This window comes from Chiloscyllium plagiosum, chromosome 51 (genome assembly GCF_004010195.1).
Source record: "Chiloscyllium plagiosum isolate BGI_BamShark_2017 chromosome 51, ASM401019v2, whole genome shotgun sequence".
NCBI classification, from domain to species: Eukaryota; Metazoa; Chordata; class Chondrichthyes; order Orectolobiformes; family Hemiscylliidae; genus Chiloscyllium; species Chiloscyllium plagiosum.
In genome coordinates this window covers 2,030,386-2,040,261 of record NC_057760.1, presented here as the reverse complement: position 1 = coordinate 2,040,261, position 9,876 = coordinate 2,030,386, and the positions used below count along the sequence as shown (strand labels likewise).

At 41.0% G+C, this 9,876-nt stretch overlaps 1 protein-coding gene across 1 annotated transcript in view; it reads left to right on the top strand.

Annotated features, from left to right (window-relative positions):
• Positions 1–2,195: 2,195 nt before the first annotated feature.
• adar (adenosine deaminase RNA specific) overlaps positions 2,196–9,876 on the top strand; it is a 92,992-nt gene continuing 85,311 nt past the window's right edge. The window contains exon 1 of the mRNA XM_043684003.1: positions 2,196–2,216. The gene's annotated coding sequence lies outside the window, so the exon portion shown is untranslated. The remainder of the gene's footprint in view (positions 2,217–9,876) is intronic.

The window sequence follows — 9,876 nt, the reverse complement described above, 5'->3', positions numbered from 1 at the left end:
CCCTTTAATTACTATCCTCCTCCATCACCAGTATATTGTGGCTGCAGTATGTAGGATGCGATGTATAAGATGTAAAGCTGTAATAAATAGGCTTACTTAAAAAAACCCTTACCAACCTTCTTTCACTTTGCCCTCTATCACTCAAGAGGAATGTTGTAGTCTCAGACCACCCTAACTTGGACATATGTGGGTGGTTGTTTCATCTGCAATCCCGGAACTTCCTCCCTGCCCAATTGCATTGAATCAGCATCACCATATGGACTGCAGTGGTTCAAAGATGAGGCTTTCCCCCCCATCACATTCCCCATGGGCAACTAAGGATGGACGAAGAATGCAGCTTTGCTTATTTTCTGAAAACAAATGAAGGAGGCAGAATGGAAAATACTTTTGCCTCAGTTTAGAACCCGGTGAATGTTCATGTGATCAAACAGCACATCGTACCCTTGGAATTTTTCCTATCAATGCTGGTACTAGGGGCAATACTACTTGATAGACACTTCCCGAATTATATTGGAATTAATTTTTGATCTCGAGAGGGCAAATTTGAGGGTTATTAGTGATACACATGAGAGGAGTGTGTTCCTGAACCAGTGATGTTCAGTGTATGCTGGTTTCATTTGTTTTATTATTCATGGGATATGGGCAACACTGGATGAAGCAAAATTTATTGGCCAGCCTTAATTGCCCAGATGGAAAACGGTCAACCACATTGTTGTTTGGAGTCACATAAAGGATGCGCCAGGTAAGGATGGTATATTTCTTTCTTTAAAGGGGATTAGTGAATCAGATGTGTTTATTGTATCAACCATTAGACCATTTTCTAATCCTACATTTTTAAATTAAATTCAAATTTCATCGTCTGTCAGTTGAAATGTGAACCCATGTCCCCAGAATACTAGCTTGCAGTTCTGGATTACTAGTCTACTGACATTACCATTAATGCCACTACTTTACCTCATCTTCATTGTCTATCTAAATCTACATGTCAACAAAGAGTTTGTACTGAGTATATAATTGATGTGGAGGGCACCTATGGTACAGCGATAACGTCCCTGTCTCTGGGCCAGAAGGTCTGGATTCAAGTCCGACATGCGCTGAAAATGTGTCCCAGCATATCCAAGCAGGTTGATTTTACATATTTCAATTTAAGGTGGGTTGGAGAAGAATACTTTCTGAGAGGTATAACTACATTCCAAAAGTACTGAATGAGCTGTGCTGCCCAGACACATGCATGTCTTTCTTTTAGATCACTCATTTGCTGCTCTGTAACCTTGTGCTGAAGTGTAATAACATAGCTATGTCTCTATTAACATTCCTCTACTAGCGTTTCTGAAATTTCAGGTATTTACAATACACCAGAGGTGTTGGTGGTATCTCCCTCGTGGAAGATAACTGAATATCTAGGTTGTCCTCCTCCCTAGAGTGAAGAAAGTGATAAAGATTTGTTGGAGATGCTCAAAATCATTAATTGTCTGTTTGTGTGAAAAGGGAGAAATGGTTTACATTGGCAAGAAAGTTGGAAATGATGGGTAAAAGAACCAGGGGAGAGATGAAAAGCATTATTTATTCAGCGAATTGTTGATCTGAAATGTACAGTCTAGAATGGTAACATTCAAAAGAGAATGAATAAGTATTGGAAAGAAAAAAGTACAGGGATTAAGCAGAGGAGTGGAATTAATTGGCTTGCTCAGGCTCAATCAGGGGGTTAAACAGCCTCCTTCTGTGTTGGATCATTCTCACTTTGGTAGCATGGGCTTCTTGCCTTTTTTTTTACACCCAATATATACGTGGTCCACGGACTCCACAGCGCCACAGAACAAGCAGTTGGGCTGGGAGTCCGTGAACCACCGCAATCTGCGGTTGCAGGGGACTGCTGCGTGCAGCAAATCTCCTGTTTATTTTTTTTTTGACACTCCTGTTTAGGCTTCTTGCCTTGATAGCAATGGGTTGCCATCCTATTGGCTAGTTGCAATAGATGCATTGTTAAATTGCAGTGCAATAATGGCCTTAGAACTTTGATTGGAAAGCTTATAAAGTGGGTGCACAGCTGATTGGGCAGTTGAGCCGTCATCTTGTTTGACAAAGTCATCAACTTGTTACTTAAACCTAGAAGATCAGAGTAATAGTAGAAGTTAGTTATTGGCTGTTTGTGATAGTGGGGTTAAAGACAAGCTTGGTTTGGACTAGGGATTCTGGAAGGGATGAATGAGTTGATGGTGAGAATTTCTGTTTTTTTATTTTGAGGGACCTGTAACTGTAGTAGAATTGCAATCATTGGTGATATTTTGTTTTTCTTAATTATTTGTTCATGGGCTGTAGGTCTTGTTAAATGGACTAGTATTTATTCCCTATACCCTAAGGGCCTTTGAAGGTAAGGTGGTGAGCTGTTGCCTTCACAGCTACAGCCTAGTGTATAGGTATACCCACTTCACTTCTGTTAGGAAGAGCAGTAAGTTGGAGTTGAATCTGATGCTGAATTTCAAATGATAAATAAGCATGGGTAGGGGGAGAAAACTAGAAGAGTTCAGGTCTTAGTGCATCCATAGTTTAGCTTTTTCATAGAACAAAAACAAGCCAATTGTTTTAGCTCCTTGAGCCTGTTCATCCATTTCATTAGATCATGGCTGATTTGTTTTGAGTTCCAAACTTTCACATCCTGAAAACCTTTTGTTTTTCCCAGTCTAACAAGAATCTGTGCTGTATAACATTCAATTCCACTTCCTCCTGAGGTGGAGTTCTAAAGCTGTCTCACTTAGTTCTGTCCAAACTACCTTTAAGACAACCTGCTCGCTGTAGGTGAAAATCTACTAGACCTCCAAAATGCATTGGACATGTCTCCATTGCCCTTTGAAATCCGATCAAACCTGCATACAGTATCAGATGGGTGTCAGTTATACATCCTTTTCTTTTCATTTTCCATTCTCCTAACAGATTTGTATCCCATTAGCTGCCTTGATTGTGCTGTATCTATATACTTGTGTGACTCACCAACCAGCATGTCTGAATGTTGGAATTCTGCAGTCATTCTGTTTAATAGTCTACTTTTTAATTCTCCCTGCCAAAGTGAACAACTTCACAACCTTATTACACTCCTACCAGATTTTTGCCCACATCATACTACCTACCTTTATCAGCTATGAATTTAGCTATTATGCCCTTACTATCTCCTCTTTGACCATTGACTCCATATCACATTCTGCCAATCGGGCACAAATCTATTTGTGTATGGTTTTCTGTCTGCCAATTTTCTGTCCATTCTAGTATTTTACCCTTTGCACTAAAGCTTTAATTTTCTGCAATAACTTTTGATGTGGTGCTTTTGATGTGATTTTGAAAATGCAAGTACAATACATCCAAAAGCTCCCCTTTACCTACAGTGTTATTGCTCTGATAAATTAGTTAATGTGCTTTTCCATTGACTCTTCCCATTTAAGTATGCAGCTATAACCTCTAATGATCAAGTCTATCATGTTCCCATGACAGGACACTCTAAATGGTCACAATGGGCATTTCAACACTCTACACCAGTATCCACCATGATGATAGTATTCCTGCAACAGCCTCCGTACTCGATACCAACAATTGCCAATCGCTGAGCACCATCTGACAAACCAGATGCACAGAACAGTCATGGGGACCAAATTTGCACCCCAATATACAAACATTTTCATGCACTAGCTCAAACAAGACTTCTTTGCTGCACAGGACCTCCAACCAACACTAAACACCAGATATATTGATGACATTTTCTTCCACTGGACCCATGGTGAGGAGTCAGTGAAACAACTACACAGTGATATCAATGAGTTTCATCCCACCATCAGACTGAGCATAGACTACTCATTCTTGGACATGTGTATCTCCATCAAGGATAGGTACCTCAGTACCTCACTCTATTGCAAACACACAGATAACCTTACAAATGCTACACTTCTCTAGCTCCCACCATTAACATACTAAAACAGCCATCCCCTACAGACAAGCCCTATGCATACACAGAATCTGCTCAGATGAGGAGGAATGTGACCAACAAGTTTAGTACTCATGAGGATGGCCTCAACTGGGATCTTGGGTACATGTCACACTACAGGTGACTCCACTGCACTATTCTCTCGCTCTGTCTCTCTCTAATTAGATTCCTTACAGTGTGGAAACAGGCCCTTCAGCCCAACAACTCCACATTGACCCTCTGTAGAGTAACCCATCCAGATCGCGCGCTCTCTCTCGCGCTCGCTCGCTCTCTCTCTCTCCCCTCACACCCCCCCCCTCCCCTGTTTTCTCTCCACCCACTCACTCACTCTTTCTTCCACTCACTCTTTCCCCTCTCTTCTTCCCCATCTGATTCAAGATTGGGACACAGACAGACTGTGACCTCACAACTTTTAATGCCTTGTCTGAGATGAGATGTCACCTTTTTTTATAAAACCTTAAGCTATCTCGAAGATGAGTTAAAAGTAGTTCTGGGATTTACATATTAATGCACCAAAACCTGCATTCTAAAGATGAAAGACTTAACAATCCAGTTTTGTTCAATATATCATTATAACACTAATCTTTTGCTATACATTCTGTACCTTATGATCTTTATACTTCACAACTACCTGATGAAGTAGAAAGGCTCTGAAAGCTACTGCCTCCAAATAAACCTGTTGGACTATAACCTGGTGTTGTTTGATTTTTAACTTTGTCGCCCACCCCAGTCCAACACCGGCTCCTCCACGTCATGTTGAAATGGTCTATGGTTTCCGATATTCTACTTTCCTTGAACTGAAGGGATTATTTTTCCATGTTATGACTCCTTTTTCCTGAAACAAGGTGTATTTTGAAAGACTAAGACTGTTGTATCTACTATTTTATTAGCAATGTTAGATTTTGGGATGAAATCCATCTTGACTCTTTCACTGAAAGGATCTGTCATTCTAGAATTGAGTTCTGATATCATCCTATGTAAGATGCAGGAGTAGTAATTGACCATTCAGCCCATAGTCTGTTCAGCTAGTCATTGAAATCATGGCTGATTGAATAACACTTGTTCCACTTTCCTGCTGACCTCCTCCACTCTATCCACCCCACAGAATGAGATTCCCTTACTGATTAAAAGTCTGTGGCTCAGTCTTGAATATTATTTAACAGCCCTGTCTTGATAGCTCTCTGCAATAAAGAATTTCACAGATTCCCTGCCCTCAGATAATATGGCCAGAACAGACCCTTTGGTCCAGCCAGTCCATGCTGACCATAATCCCAAACTAAACTAGTCCCACCTGGCTGTGCTTGGCCCATATCCCTCCAAACCTTTCATATTCATGTAACTATCCAAATGGCTTCTAAATATTGTAACTGTACAACTGTATGGGCAGCATGGTGGTTAGCACTGCTGCCTCACGGCGCCAGAGACCTGGGTTCAATTCCCGCCTCAGGCGACTGTCTGTGTGGAGTTTGCACATTCTCCCCGTGTCTGCGTGGGTTTCCTCCGGGTGCTCTGGTTTCCTCCCACAGTCCAAAGATGTGCAACCCAGGTGAATTGGCCATGCTAAATTACCCGTAGTGTTAGGTAAGGGGTAAATATAGTGGTATGGGTGGGTTGCGCTTCGGCGGGTCGGTGTGGACTTGTTGGGCTGAAGGGCCTGTTTCCACACTGTAATGTAATGTAATCTAATCTACCCATACTGATTATTTCCTCTGGAAGTTCATTCCACACATGAACCACTATTTTTAAACAAATCTCCCCCTTTTTTAAAATCCTATCTCCTTAAAAATATGCCCCATGTTTTGAAATTTCCCACTCTAGGGAAAAGCTATCTGCCATTCACTGTATCTACACCCCTCATGATTTAAAAACCCTCTAAAGGTCACACCGCCATCTTCTATGCTCCAGTGAAAAATGTTCCAGCCTCTGCCTATAACTTAAACTTTCCATTTGCAGTGACACCCTGATAAATATTTTCTGAACCCCCTCCAGCTTGTTAACAGGGCAGCCAGAACTAGACACAGTACTCCAGAAAAGGCCTCAGCAACATTCAACTCAACCTCAACTCCTATACTCAATGACCTGAACAATGAAAACCAGTGTGCTAAACACTGCCTTAACAACCCTGATGCAAACTTCAATGAATTGTGTACATAAACCCCTAGGGGTCTCTGTTCTACAACACTCCCCAGGGTCCTACCATTAACTGTATAGTCCTGTTCTTGTTTGTTTCACCAGCTTGCATTAGTCCAAATTAAATTCCATCTGCCACGTCTCAGCCCATTGACTCAGTTGATCAAGAGCTTTGTAATTTTAAACAACCCCCTTCTCCACTGTCCACTGATGCCAATTTTGGTGTAATCTGCAAACTTCTACATTTTCATCTAAATTATTTAAATAGATGACAGACAAAAGTAGACCCAGCACCGATCCCTGTGGAACATGGCTGATCACAGGCTGCAGTCTTAAAAAAAACCCTCCACTGCCACTGTCTCCTGCCATTAAGCCAATTTTGTATCCAATTGGCAAACTCTTCCTCCTCATCTGTCTTAATTGTGCAACCCTTTATTCTGAGATTACATGCTCTGATCCTAGACTCTCCTTCAAAGGGAAACAACCTTTCTGCATTTATTCAGTCAAGCCTCCTAAGTCTTTGTTACTTGCATAAAGTTACCTCTCATTCTTTTATATTCCAATGAGTACAAGTCCTACCTACTCAACCTGTCCTCATAACAGTCCCTCCAAGTCTGGTATCAACCTATTGATTCTTCCCTGGATTGCCTCCAATGCTAATATATCTTTCCTTGGATAAAAGGCCCAAAGCTATTCACAGTATTCCAGCTGTGGTCTGACTAATGTCTTGTGTAGTTCTAGCAAAACTGCTCTAGTTTTGTACTCCATTCCCTTTGAAATAAAGACCAACATTCCACTTGCCTTCCTTATCACCCACTGAACTTGGATGCTAGCTTCTTGTGATTCATGCATATGGATCCTCCAAATTTTTCTGCAGTTTTTCTCCATTTAATAAATATTGAGCCCCTCTCTTCCTGTCAAAGTGCATAACCTCACATTTTCCCAAATTCTATTCCTTCTGCCGAGTTTTTGCTCACTTGCCTAACCTGTCTATATTCCACTAGACTTTTACATTCTCACCACTTGCCTTCTCATCATTTTGTCATCTGCAGGCTTGGCTACAGTATATTCACTTTCCTTCTGCAAGTTATTAATCTAATTGAGCAGTAAATCCCCATATTACATCCACCACTTTACCTTTATCCACTTTGCTTGTTTTCATTCCAAAGAATTCTTGCAAAATGGTCAGGCATGATTTCTCCTGATTGCTGACACTGTTTGATCATTTCTAAATACTCTGATAGCCTAGTCTTTATAATAGACTCTGATATTTTTCCAATAACAGATATTAAGCTAACTGGTTTCTAGTTACCTGGCTTTTGTCACAACGTTACAATAGCAATTTTCCAATCCATTGGGGCTTTACTGGAATCTAGAGGTTCTTGGAACATTACGATCAATGCATCCACTATCTCTGTAGCTACTTCACTGGTAAAGCAGATCCATCAGGCTGAATGGTCCATTTCTACACTGTCTTCTTTGTATAAACTGAACTGGGAGTTGGACTGCTGTGGCTGGAATACCAGGAACATTTTGCAATTTGAAAAACAAGGGTGGCATTTTTTTGAGCTGTACAAAGTTGTTTTTTGGAAGCAATAGGAGGGAAATTTTATAGACTGAACAGAGCTAAAAATCTTGAAGGAAATTCTGCCTGGCAAAAAAAATCTGTAGGGGCCAACAGCAACAGAGGAAAAAGACCCCCAATCACCCTTTCTCCCTCTCGCCTCATCCTGTACAGGGTAAAAGTCATAAAATCCAATCCAAAATTCATGCAAGAAAAGACCCAAGTTCTCATGATGAAAGGACCATCATCACATAGAGATAACAGCATCTCATCATTGTAAAACAAATAGAAACACAAGAGCTGAAAGTTTCCATCTTGTGGTCTGGACTTCTCTTCTTTGGAATTTTGTTTACCCTATCTAGATTCTTTTTCCATCACAATGTGTTAAACTGTCTGTCTTAATGATTGTGCATGTGTACATTTGTGGGTTTTGCAAGCTTGCAGTTTATAAAGTCTTTACTGCTCTTAAGTGATTCAATAAATAACTCCTTACTCTTACTGATACCACAAATGGTTAGGGATAGTAATTAGCAACAGTTAATAGATATTTTTACAGCAGGCCAGGCGGCATTAGGAGGTAGACAAGTCAACATTTCAGGTATAACTGTTCTTTATGACTAGACGGGGAAGGGGGAGCTAAGAAAAAGAGAGGGTAGGGAGAGAAGAGTAGCAGATTAGTGAGGTAGTCACTACCTAAGCTTCTGCTACTCCCCTCCACACCTTCCCTTCTTTATCTGTAGCTCACCCAAATCTAGTCATGAAGAACAATTATACCTGAAAGGTTGACTTCTCCACCGCTGATGCTACTTGGCTTGTTGTGTTCTTCCAGCTTCCTGTTTGACTACTTTGAGTTGCAGAGTCTGCAGTTTTTTTTGTCTCTCATGGATATTTTTCGGCTGGGAGGAATGGGTTTTGTAATGAAGATACCTTGGGTCATTTTTATTTTTCTATAATATGAATGAATGTTACTTTTCTACAATATAAACTACCTGATGTTTGTGCAAGGGACAACAAAGTGCTAAAGATCTTCAATAGGATGTAAACACTGATGTAGAGGAATAAGTGGCAGATAACGTTCAATACAGAAGTGAGGTGATGCCATAAAGAACATGGAGTGACGGTACAATATAAAGGGAATTATTTTAGAGCAAACAAGCAGAGACCTGGGTGTGTATGTGCATAAATTACAAAAGTAGCAAGACAGGGAGACAGCTGTTATGAAGACTAGAATAGTGCATAATTAAGTTGGGATAGAACATATGGAGGTAGGTTATGAACTCATTTAAATGCTGGTTAGACCTCAGTTGGAGTGCTGCATACAGCTGTGGGCATCAGACTATAGGAATGATATGAAAGCATTGAAGAGCCTTTACAAGATTGGTGTATACTTGAAAGGATTAGATTAGATTACATTTGATTCCCTACAGTGTGGAAACAGGCCCTTCGGCCCAACAAGTCCACACCGACCATCCGAAGAGCAATCCAGCCAGTCACATTTCCTTCTGACTAATGCACCTAACACTGGGAATTTAGCATGGCCAGTTCATCTGACTTGCACATCTTTGGACTGTGGGAGGAAACCTACGCAGACTCGGGGAGAATGTGCAAACTCCACACAGACAGTCACTCAAGGCTGGAATTGAACCTGGGACCCTGTTGCTGTGAGGCAGCAGTGCTAACCACTGAGCTGAAATATTCCTCTTGGAGGTAAGATTGAACTTTTTTTTCCTTGGAAATGACAACTAGGAGATTTGATGGTTCTGAAAGTCGCGAGATAGGGAAAACCTATTCCCACTTGTAGACAGACTGAGGATTTAGTTTGTGTTTTGCGAAAGAAGCAAATGCAATGCAAACCTTTTTTTTTCACGCAGCAAGTAGTCATGGCTTGAAATATGCTGCTTTTAAGTGTAGTGGAGGAAGGTTCGATCGTGGCATTCCACGGGGTACTGGATAGTTGTCTCCGCTGAAATAACGTGGGGTTATGCAGGGGGGGGACAGCACTATACGGTGGGGACACAGTTCTGTACTAGGCGGAAGTGAGGGCTATGAAATGTGTATGAAATGTGCAATATTTAACATCTGCTGCATCAGCCAAGGCACAATTCATAGTACAAAATCACCAAGTTGCTGTTGTGGATTATTTCTGTTCTAATATTTAGATTAGATTTCCTACAATGTGGAAACAGGCACTTCGGCCCAACCAGTGCACACC